Below are 12,214 nucleotides of genomic sequence, written 5' to 3' on the forward strand. Positions count from 1 at the left end.
AGTACAGCAACCTGTAAAACCAGCTATCCCTTAACAGTCTAGAACTTTAACTACACCTGAGGACCAAACTAGCAGCCATCCTATCCTGAAAGCAGCCTGTCCTTCAGTTAGGCCACTTTATTTGCCAATGATGATATATGGGGATTATTTCACATATCACTGAGCATTGCTGCTTTATTCTGCAAAAATCAGAGCATTTTACCACAAAATGCAAATCTAAAGTGCTCCACAGTGTGCTGGCTTTGCTTTTCCTTAACACGTACAGATCAATGACAGGTTAATGCTTAGTTAACATTTATTAAGAGCAACATGGTTTCAGAAACTTCAGACTAAAGGTGTCGATTAAATGACAGATCCTTCATGAAAGATGAAAGAACCTCTGTGTTGGGCAGTTACTCTTTATGTTTTGCTGTCAATGATTTATTAGTTACAAGGTCCCAAGTGTCCAAGCTTATCAGTAATGAGATAAGCAAATATGAACTAAAGGGTACTGTTGATTATTTATTTCACAGAACCTCACTAACCATGGCTGCTATCAAAATAGTCAGAAATTACAGATTCACAGTCTTACAGTGACTACCACAAAGTATCATATCAGACACAGCGTTAGGTAGTGAACCAACTTGAGGTAAGGCTGCTAAAAGCCTGTGTGAGGGTAACCAATCCATACTCAAGGTCATACTACAAACCAGACACATCAATGCTGATTACAAATTAAATTCTCTACTGTCTTTTATGTTGGTGCAGACACTGAGACTGTGTGAAGTGTCTGACATCCTGTACATAATTACCACTAAATTTGAATGGGACAAATTCATACCCACTTGAGCAGTGTACAAATTTCCTGATAGGACAGCAGCAAATCAGCGATTCTTGACCAGGCAGTATCTTAACCCAACACATTTTCACACCTTATATATTTGTCACATACATATTTGTGAACACTCAACAATTTTCTAGCAAAGTGTAAACTCAATGCAGCTGTTTGAAAATGGTCTTGATTTACCTGTTTGTGTCCTGGAGATCAAAAAACACTGCACTGGACTGTCATTTTGCACAGGTAGGAAGGGCTGCACGAAACACAAAAAAAGTTAGCAAGAACCCAGGCAGGTAAGTCTGATCTTAGTTCATCCTTAGAGCACAAAATACAAATAAAAGCATGCTGAGAACAAAAGTCAATATCCAGAGTACAAATACATCAAGCCCACAGGAATCTTAGAAATTCCATAGTATTACTTTACAAGGAAGAACGTATACTGTACAACTGAGCCATGTCTTGCTGTGGGCTGGCAAACAGATCTGCCACTTCCTCTTGCTTCCAGTAAGAGTTACTTATCAGTACTTCCAAAGCCATCTTCTAAAGAGCTATCACAAAATCTATGCTAGAAAAGGCATACTAGTCAAAATATTTTTTCCCCATCTTCTTTGTGTATGGCCTAGACTAATTTTCTTTCATGGAAAAAGAACTTATGATGACAATCATCCTAAACCCGCAGGAGGATTTCTATTACATGTATCTATTTTTCAATATGTACACCACTGAACCCGACCTCAGTTTATCAGTAAGATGAGTATTAGGAATACCTTCTGGTGTAGGAGACTTTTTTTATTATTATCACCTGTCAGCAGACAAAAATATTGCTGAATATAATTCAATGGACTGCCAAAATTTTGAAAAGTATGGGGAAAAATAGATCTTTTTGCAAAAACAGGGACAGTAAATTCTTTTTCGAAAAGGTACTACCAGAAGCTCTTTTGCGTCTCAATCAAAAGGCTGCAAGGTTCAGCCTTGAATTTCAACTGCAGATGGTAAGACAACATACAACAATTAATATGATACTATTTGTGCAGTCTAATCAAAGCAAGAGAGAACAGGAAAAACAAACGTAATGTATTGTGTCTCTTCAGTTTCAACCTATGATGCACTGAGAGAGACCATTACGATGTCAGTACCAAATTCACATTCATTTCCCTGCATCTGCAAAACTTCCCTTCTTTCTCAATACCATCAAGCCATCCTGAGCCAGAGGCAGCTCTTATCTCTGAGTTGTTTACAGAAACTGCGGAGAACACATTTTTTCCCCTTTGGAATGCACCAGATGATGTATCAGGTGTCAGACTTTTCTGCCAAAGTTTCCCCAAGGGTGGATCACAAAATCTTCTTTGTTGTATGTCACTCACCTATATTTGAGTACTCCCTTCCCCTGCTCCCCCATCATTCTTTGTGTAAAAAAACCCACCTACTGGAAGAACAATGTTTTCCTCCTGATCACACTCTGACGTCTTCACTTTCTGTCTCTGCATCTCCTACAGACACAAAAAACTTCAATGCTTTCCTGCTCACCACATGCACCTGACTAAAATCTCAGTACACAGTGCTGTGATCCCATTCTTTGTTAAATTTTTGTTTCATTGTAGTGACAATGGCTTTCTGTCCATCTGGATTACTTAAAGCTACAGAGAACAAGAGGAATGTTCTGCAGGGAACAATGGTGCTTTGGTAAAAAAGGAGAGGCATTAAGATGACTAATAAGTCTTTTCTATATCCTATAATGCGCAAGCATAGCTACTTTTCCTAAATAGCTCCCTTTCTTAAGAAGCCTGTTCTTGACATAATGGGGCTCTGCTATTAGCTACCCAGTTCTGATACTCTGATATATCACCACATCATGAGATAAAAAACCAACAGCCACACAACACTGCAGTGAAAAGGAGACACATCTCTGAACATGAAAGGGACACATTTATGTATTCTGATCTTACATGTACCTTATTTGTGTTTTAAACTGGGAATTTCCTTGAAGAACAGCTCAAAACACCCAGACAGGACAGACCTAAAAATAATGGGAGAATGGCAATTTACTAATTTTTCTCAGTACAGCACCATATTCACAAAAAACATTGGCTTACTGCCCCCAAACATGCCTATTTTTTCCTACTACTTATTTTATTCTATTAATTGATTTATTTTATAATACCAGGTGAGGCACCAACTGTCCCTACAGTCTTCTACAAGCTGAGACACAGGTGCACATACTTACGCCTGGAAAGAGAAGCCAGTTGCTGAACCAACTGCTGAGAAAAGCAACCAGTTCCTGATTTAGCTGAAGAGCTCTCTGTAAACGCGTCATCCCGCAAATGGAGCCGTTTCTTCAGCTCCAAGACCCTCAGATCAAGCACAAAAGGTGCTCAATGCTTCATGCAAATTCATTTCATTCATGAGATGCCACACAGACTGGTATTACAAATATTCATCAGCATTTACAGGGGTTGCATTTCAGTCTCTGTAAGGATCCAGCCATGATCAGCACTGTGCTCAGTATGGGGCTGCTAATATAGAACACCAACAGTGCGTGGGTAATGGTCTGTACCACTGCACAGGCTGAATTTCATCCTTTTAACTACATGACAGGTCATTTGGTACTGTTTCTGCCCCCCCCCTTTGGATGAGAGTAATTGTATAAGCTCTCAGATCAAAACTGTGCATGTTCAAACATGCACATCAACAAAACCTTCCTTCTCTGAACCTCCTGAACAATATACATAAAGAAATGGTAGATAACGCAGTCAAATACTCCAGCATTAGCTCCTATAGAATTCCTGACATAGTATTTTCCCACATTCAGGCTGACTTTGCAGCTCAGCTCAGAAGTTGGTCCATTCTTAGCGAATTCGTCAAAATTAATTTTCGACTCACCAGTAGAATCAAACCCAAGAAGGCCATTGTGCTGGGAGACATAACACCCTTTTCCATGCAGCACAGTTTTTACTGCTACTGAGTACAACATATGTACAGTGTGACAAGCATGTAGAATGTTAAATGAAACATGAATGAATAATTCTCCTTCTACACCTAATTAATTAATCAATTTTCAAGCATATAAGTAAATGTTAATAGCAAAGGTTTAATGCCAGTGCATAATAAATAAACTTAAATATCACTGGCATATATTTTGAAACATCAAAGGAAAGAAAGGAAATAGGAATTGTGAAAGTGAACAGTTTGAAAGAAAATGAAGTTTAGGTGACCTAATTAAAGGCTTTTCCTCAGCTACAAAAAGACATCAAAGTGCTGCTTCTGAAGTTCTTTTGCCAAACCAACAGCCTCAAATTAAAAGACTGCATTAATTTCAAGGAATGAGTCAGAGAAGTACTACTGTAAGAGCCTTCAGTCCCTCTGTGTTGCCACAGAAACAGAACATTATGGCTAGTTTATAATCCGAGTGCTTCATTTATATAAGAGAATTTATTTTTCATTTTCACCTTTTCATTTACTCATCCAGATATATAAGAAAGCCCCTCAGAAATTAATGATGCTTCTTCCATGACTGACAGCTGGAGTTTGGATGTCGAAAAAAGCATGCTTTTTATTGTTCTTTCTTAATGGCTTTCTGACAGGAGAGAAAGTGGCAGTCTTCTGTGTATTTGCAATGCCGAACGGCCAAAATGGTGAGTCTGTAGCAAAACTGGGCTCAGGTGCTCTGCCAACAGAGCCAGGATCCAGAGACTAAAGAGAGCTCACGGCAGCAATGAGCACAACGAAGGAAATGCACTCAGTGCAGGAAACACCCTTCTGGCAAGCCCAGATGTCACCAGGAATATTTAGGGGACACCCTGGGGTATCACCTAGGTTTGAGGTACACGGGGTCAGGTTTGGAGCTGGTCACCAACCCTAGTTCCTGTTCTGTCTGATGGGTTTTAAGTAGTAACACCAGACAGAAATCTGAAACAAAGCACAGTTACAGCAGAGATGCAACGCTCATTTTAAAAGCCGTGTATGCCTTTCTGTCCCCACTTACACCGGCCAACTGCTGATTAATCATCTTCCTCACGAAGCTTGATGAGCATGTGCTATGCAGTGGGGACACACGTATCTACATCCCCCGGGTGCTGCCGAGGGAGGGAGGCTGAGACCCAGACCGCACGGAGCACACAGGGCAGCCAGGGAACGCAGAGGCACCCAGCACCGAACACCTCTGCCTTCCACGTTACTTCGGCCAGTGAGATTACTTTTGCCACTGATGTTTCCTGACTTTAATGGCTGTTTGTTGAACCTGGCATAATCCAGCTCCTCATATTAACAGATAAAATTTGGGAGAGATGAGCTGGTGTGAACTCCACCCAAATAGTTCCTTTCAAGCTAAAAGTGACATAAGGTTTTGTTTCACTCATCCTGCATACGCTTTGCTACAAAGGGTATAAACTGTAGATTGTACAGAAATTCAATATATATACTAAGCTCAAACTACAAGTTAATCAGGTTGAATACCACCTTCTTGGAAACAGCTAGCAACATGCCTTGTTTCTATGGCTTTTAATGAATATTCTAAATTGAAGAAATGCATAAACATAAGGGTAATTTACATCGCTAAAGTTAATCAGTTTTCTTATACATTTTATGCATCTGCATGATTTTTCATCTGTATTGCATAAATGTGTCTTCTCCTCATTTTTAATATGCATATGTACATCCAAATACTCCACTCGTAGTGCCTTTTTATTTTTACAAATTTCTAGAACCACGCCTGTCTCAAGATTTAAGAATACTGTGGCTTACAAGAAAAATGATCAGCAAAAGGTTGTAAAATACTTACAGATTCAAGGCGGCATTTAACTTAGATGTGAACTTGCCCTTTTGTAACTCAGTTTTTCTATCAGTGAAACGATAATAGAAGAATCTCCTTCAGAAGCTGGCATATCAGCAAATGTCCAATACAAAGGACAACTCCATTAAAGAGAACGGTTTTGTACATACAAATGTTAGGTATGAAATTTGACGAGGGTACTGCAAATCTCTACTGATTAGCATTTGCAAAGGTTCCCCAGACACAGGGATGAAAGGTCTTCACTACGCAACAAAATGCATAATTGTTGTTAACATCGTTCTACATTTAAAAGCTTCCTGAGTCCACCCTAACAAGATACTAATGAACCTTCAAGTATTTCTCCGTTTTATTCCAGCACAAACCCAAGGACTTTCAAATTCTTCTGTGGCAGGGTCAAGAGAATCAGGTACCTAACAAAATAAGTTATGGTTGTTTTCTCAAAGGGGCTGACCTTTACTTGATTTTGTTTAAAACACTATATATACAAGTTAATTCCAGTCAAGTCCCCATCTAGTTTACCTGGGCAGAACTGGGAGCAGAATTAACTTCACCTTTTAATATGCAACATTTCATTATTTACAAACCAACAAAAGAGGTTTAATAATATAATTTGGGAACTCAAGCACACTGGTTAGTTGAAGGGACTTTTAGATCAGTGGAACTGCTATTAAAGTGCCATCAAAGCATTTTTGACTCTATAGAATTAATCATGAAATCTGTTCCTGCCAGCTCACTTATCATATCCGAAATATTAATTTTGAGCAAAATTAAATTGGACACCTACCGACAGCAACATTTTGCCCTTCAGAACTCCCCTTCACATTGATTTATTAACGGCTGCCAGAACAGTGTACCAGAGCAATTTATTACTACTTTCTCGATGTTTCCCTGTGCTTACAAATAGTCCTCCAGAGTGAAAGGTGCTACCTGACAGCATTCTGACAAAGGTGCATTTTTCAATTTGCATGATGTTCTTCAGATTTATTAGGATGTAAGGAGAGGAATTCCATTTTATTATCAATGGGAATGGGTGATTCACATAAAAGAAATCAGAGTGGAGATTCTGTGTTGAGTTGCTTTCAAATAAAGCAGACCTAGCATTTTCATTAGTACTTGGTGTGATTTCAGACAGGAGAGTCAGCAAATTCTTTTGTTTTATTCATCAGCATCATTTTCTTTGCATGCAAGACAGCCAAAGAGATTTGTACCGAGTATTCGGTAGAAGAGGGTCTGAAGATGCAGGGTTAGCCTGAAGAGAGCTAATGGCATACACGCACATGTGTCTTACTGTTTTTCAGAAAATGCCATGTTTGAAAGGCACTTTTCATTGGGTGAAAAATAAAAAAAACAAACCACCAACCAACAAACACCAAAGTTCCCCTTTAACCAAATCGAGGTTCCTTCCCCTGCAGCTAGAAGCCCGAGGATAGAGTTTGGCATGGGGAGTTTTCATTTGTCATCATAAAGGTATAGCTAACGGCAGGGAAACTTGAAGTCTAGGTATGCCTAGTCTATGTTTGAGTTACTACACCAAACGATCAGCCTGATCCAAAGCCCTACCTTTAAAGTGGCTTCCTCAAATCTTTGAAACGTGTGGCATCTGGAATCAGTTTCTAATTCAGGCGCTTTTAATTGCTTTCTGTGGAACTATTCCATCCTTCCTGTTTTCTCCATTTCTGTGGCTGCACAAAGTACAAGCAATCCCACTGTTACAGATATTGTTTTACTAACTTGCTGCCTGAGAGAAAGACAATTCATAAATACAATGGCTCCTGCCTGTTAATATTCCTGGCTCCAGTCCAACTATTCAATCTATGCGCTTATTTTTAAGCCTGAATAGTCCCATTAACTTCATTTGGGCTGCTTGTGTTCTTAAGTAAAACAGGTGTTTAAGCACTTTGCTGGATCAGAGCCTATGAATGCACATCTGCAATCTTCTTTGGCTCAGTGAAAGGTTCCTTCCTAATCATTATACATTTGTCTAGGAATCCCTCTTGTTTATACTTGCATACACATTCCGCCTTTGCAACAGGCTACTTGACACATTTAAAAGCAATTGTGTTTGTAATCAGAGACAAAACTGTCTATGTAGCAACATAAATTTGTATACATACGCTGAGGGAACACATATAGCTGAAAGTGTAATAGGAGAGAAGAACACAGGGTTGGACATTTGTGGAGGGGAAGCTTGTGGTAATGCACTGGAAGGCAAAACAAGTTAAACATGCACAGAACCAATTAAGACACTCCAGTCTTTTCTAGAGCCACCTATGGGGAACCTGCTGCTAGCAATTATTTGCATCATTGTATATAATCAAGGCCAACATTTCCAATTCTGTATGAAACTTGAGCAGCTCCCTCTTCACTGAACATGAACATTCTCTTGCGTTCACTGCCATCACACTCCTATGTATGTCTGCATCATACTATGCGGTTTTATACCCTACACTGACACTTGTCATTAACAGGTAAAGCTCCCTCTTGGAAAATTTTACATTCTTTCACCAGACTTTGACAGCCTACCAAATGCCAACTTCCTCGTAGCTGTTAGCCCTCTCACAGTACGCGGTTTTGTATTTTTACCACAAAACTTGAGCTGTTTGACACTGTCTTCTACCTCTCAAAGAAAGAAAAAGGAATGCACATACCCATACAACCCCAAAGTCACATACTGATGCTACCCAAGGTCACAATTTTGCCCAGGAAGCGCTGGTGTGTAAAGATGAGTGTCTATGGCAGGGAAGGGGCTGGCACAAACAGATCCCTGGATATTTCCCCATCTGCTCCTCAATGTGGCAGACAAAAATCATGTCTCTAATTGAGGAAAAGACTTTGGGAATAGCCGCTTTTGAGCTGAGATATGTGTTTCTTAAAACACGCTCCAAAGTCTAATGGATTATCTAGATTTACAATGGAGCACTCTTCCAGTCTTCTCATTTGTCTTTCGGAAAGGCTATTTCCTAATAAAGATTTCAAAATATAGACTTCAGAATGATTTCTGCTGTAACCGTATTGCCAGCAACAAGTCCATTTTTGTTGTCTTCACCAAGATCAGTTACCTTCAGTCTTGCTTTTCTTTCAGGAAAGATAACATGTCACAATTAAAGTAGAATGAAAATTAGTACGGTGCAGAAGTGCAAAGGCTTTAGACCTTCATGCTGTACTCAGGAGTAGGAATGGGAAAGGCTCTGTCTAGTTTAACCCCCTACCAATGCCAGATTTCATGCCATGTGGTCTTCCATGCTCAGTTTCAAAAACTATTTAACCCTCCCTTAAGTTCCTTCTACCATCTAGCATCGTTTTCTCATTGCTTTGATATATATCCTTTGATTTCATTTTATTTTTGTTTAATCCTTGTTATTCCTATTTACAGTCTAAGCAAGTTGTCGTGTTTTCTGGACCTAGCTATCCTTCAGTGTTCTCAGATGTTTATTGTATTTTTTATCATAATTTTGGCTAATTGCTTTTATTGCTGAATAGCTTACTGTTTTCTCTTAATCAGCCTTTCTAGTTGTTTAACCAAACGTTTTTGCTGACCTTTTCTGACCCACCTTCACTTTTGTCAATTGCTGACAACTTTTCACATGCCTGAGAGATAAGTATTGCCAAAGCAGTACTTACAATTTAAGACTCAAATATACCCAAGATAAGACTAAAAAAACACAGTGCTTTTCAAAAATACTTGAGTTTCTTTTTACCAGTCTTATGAGGTAATTAATTCTCTTATTTAAATAGCAGAAGGTAAAAACACATTGAAAATTAAAGATGAGACTCTTATAATAACATCAGGAACAGAGAGGCTTTCAAGAAAGAAAAAACATACTCATGGTTTTGAATTTTGTATGCCAAATCCACAGCAAGTCCAAGCAAATGTAGGAATTCGGTCTTTACCATTATTGTACACCTATTTTATTACAAAATAGCCCTAAAACTATCCTTTAACAATCCCCTCTCCATTATTTCACACACATTTTGCATTGTAAAATCATACTGGCTTCACTATGTGTTGAAGTACTGCTCTCTTATTACATTAAACACCAATATCTCTGTTTGCACACTTTCTAGATGACTATTTATTATTTTCTGTCATATTTCTAACTGCAAGATCTTTAAGTTATCATTTGATCTCACAGGTATTCACAGCTCTTTCAAAATGTAATACAACCTTTGAATTTATTTGCCATGCTGCTTACCGCGCCTTCTAGATTATTAAGGTGTTAATAAAACCAGGTCTACCAATAAACTCCGAGACATCTCCCTATAACTCAATGTATCTATTTACCAACTTTTATGACATATAATGCTCATACCTAAGATAATTTCAACTATTTTTTCCAAGTAAGCTATGGGAAAATAAGAGATTAAATTCTCCTCCTGGATGTGACTGCACAAATAGAAAGCATAAAAACAATGTAGCCTATTAGGGATCAGTTTTGATATAGAACTCTAGATTAACCATTGCTACTGATCTTCCTTATGTTACTGGACCTATACATACAGATGCACATATAATAACATTAGGAAAGCTGTTGTTTTCTTAATAGGTCCATAATAGTTATTGCTCTCAAACACATTTATATACTGCTTTTATCAAAGTTATCAATCAAGTGTTACAATATACACATGTTAACAAGATACAAATTAAGAACTGATGATCCAAAGTGTAGCATCGTCAAAAATAGAGAAAAAATACAATAACCACATCGGGACTAAAATAAGCCCAAACGATAAATTTTCAATGGCTTGAAGAAGTCTGAAGCATGAGGAAATGCTCCAATTTAGCGCAGAAAGTGCCCTCATCCCCAGGTAGCAAGAAAAGAAGAATTCTATGCTGCCTAGTCCCTCTTTCCTTCCTTGCTTAAAGCTTTTTGTGCTTTGGTCCCTCATACATCCATCAAAATTAAAAAGAATCAAGCCAGGATCTGTCACTGAGACAGAGTCTTCTCCCTCCTTCATTACAACCAAGCAACTACTCGCCTCCATGCCTTAATGGACTCTGCCTCCTTCGACACTGGTGGAAAAAACCCTGCCTATCTTGTTTCAATCTTCTGTAAGTTACTGGCTTCAATTTACACACGGGGATGAATCTGACTCAGAATCTCCCTCCCCCAATTCTTATCTATTTATCTTTCTTAAGAGAGGGAATTTTCACTGGAGAAAGTCTTTCAGCAGGGGTTGAGTAGTGCAACAGTGACATCCGATGGCTGGCAACATTAGTCTCCAAAGAGCTTTCCTGACTTGCCAGTGGCCTCCTCTACCTTGTTAAAGACGAACGGTGATAACCAAATATTAGCTGCCCTCAGTGCGTTTTATTCATTTTACCTCTACATTAAAATCACCAGGGCAGTTTACTCCATGTTTCCACTGCACTAGGAATTGTCTTCAAACGCAGTCTCGGACACAGACTGACTCACTAAGATCTCACTGCATTGCTCACTAACCAGAGAGACTCAGGAACAGACAGATAAGCAGGGGTTCTTTTCACTCCTCAGTTATAGCTGGAAGGGAGGTGCACGTGAGGCATTTGTTGTGATGAACACAGCTCTCAGGAGTCTGCTGCATTTCTTCATATAGCAAAAAGGTAACTAGATCCTAGCAGAAACAGTGGTGAGTGTGTGTACAGCAGTATTCTCTATGCAAAGGGAGAAGTGAGAGAGAAGTGTTATGAGAAGTGTTAAATATAGAATTGCTATTTAGTTTAAAGGGATCCAGAATTTACATCCCTCAAATCAGAGACCACTCAGCTCAAAGGCTAAGTGAGCAAAACAAATCTCAGCTTTTCATTGGCTGAAATCTGAACTCTCCATTTGTATTAATACCTGAAGTGAGGAGGAGGAGGCTTCTATAGTTTGATGGCAGCACATTTTATTATGCTACTTTTATAGTATGCTTATTTAATGCAATACAGTGTGACCAGGAGTAATTAGGTTTTATTATTCTGTGGACTTTCACTTGCACTAAGAGTACCCTATTCTGATGATCCCCAGGGTGGCTATGGACCTCCTTTGGCTTGACCACGTATGACCGCTCTTAGGCCTTCTCCCTACAGACATAAATTACTCAGTATTGACTGAACAGTTTGGCAAGCTAAGCAGCAAACCCCTCCTCAGCACAAGACAAATCTAACACACCAGCCAAATAGGAGCAGCACAAATAAACTCCACTAGGCATGATCAGAATGAACCCACAACACAAACACCTTCAAAGCTCTCGGGCAAAAGAACCAACGACCATCCTGATTCAGAATTCGGCATTTGCAGACATCCATCCAATACATTTTTAATTCAGAACATTTACTTCACATGCTCAGATAAAACACGTCACAAACTACGCAACAGTCTTAAGACCAAAAGGCCAAAATCCACAAGTACGTTGTGCCATCGGTAGAGTTGAGATGCAGCTGAGTTCTTTGTTGCTTTTTTGCTTCTTTGGACATGCCATACTCTAAGGTGGGGCACCTCCTACTTCATTCATTTCCTTCATAAATAATGTTGGTTACCTACAGCTTTGCTATTAGCTAACGCAGTAAGCAGCTGGTATTTTTTAAAGCCTGAAATATCTACAACTGTGCTCTCTTTAGAACCTACTTTTATTGTATTTGTAGGGAA

The sequence above is a fragment of the Charadrius vociferus genome, unplaced genomic scaffold, assembly GCF_000708025.1.
Source record: "Charadrius vociferus isolate BGI_N301 unplaced genomic scaffold, ASM70802v2 scaffold212, whole genome shotgun sequence".
NCBI classification, from domain to species: domain Eukaryota; kingdom Metazoa; phylum Chordata; class Aves; order Charadriiformes; family Charadriidae; genus Charadrius; species Charadrius vociferus.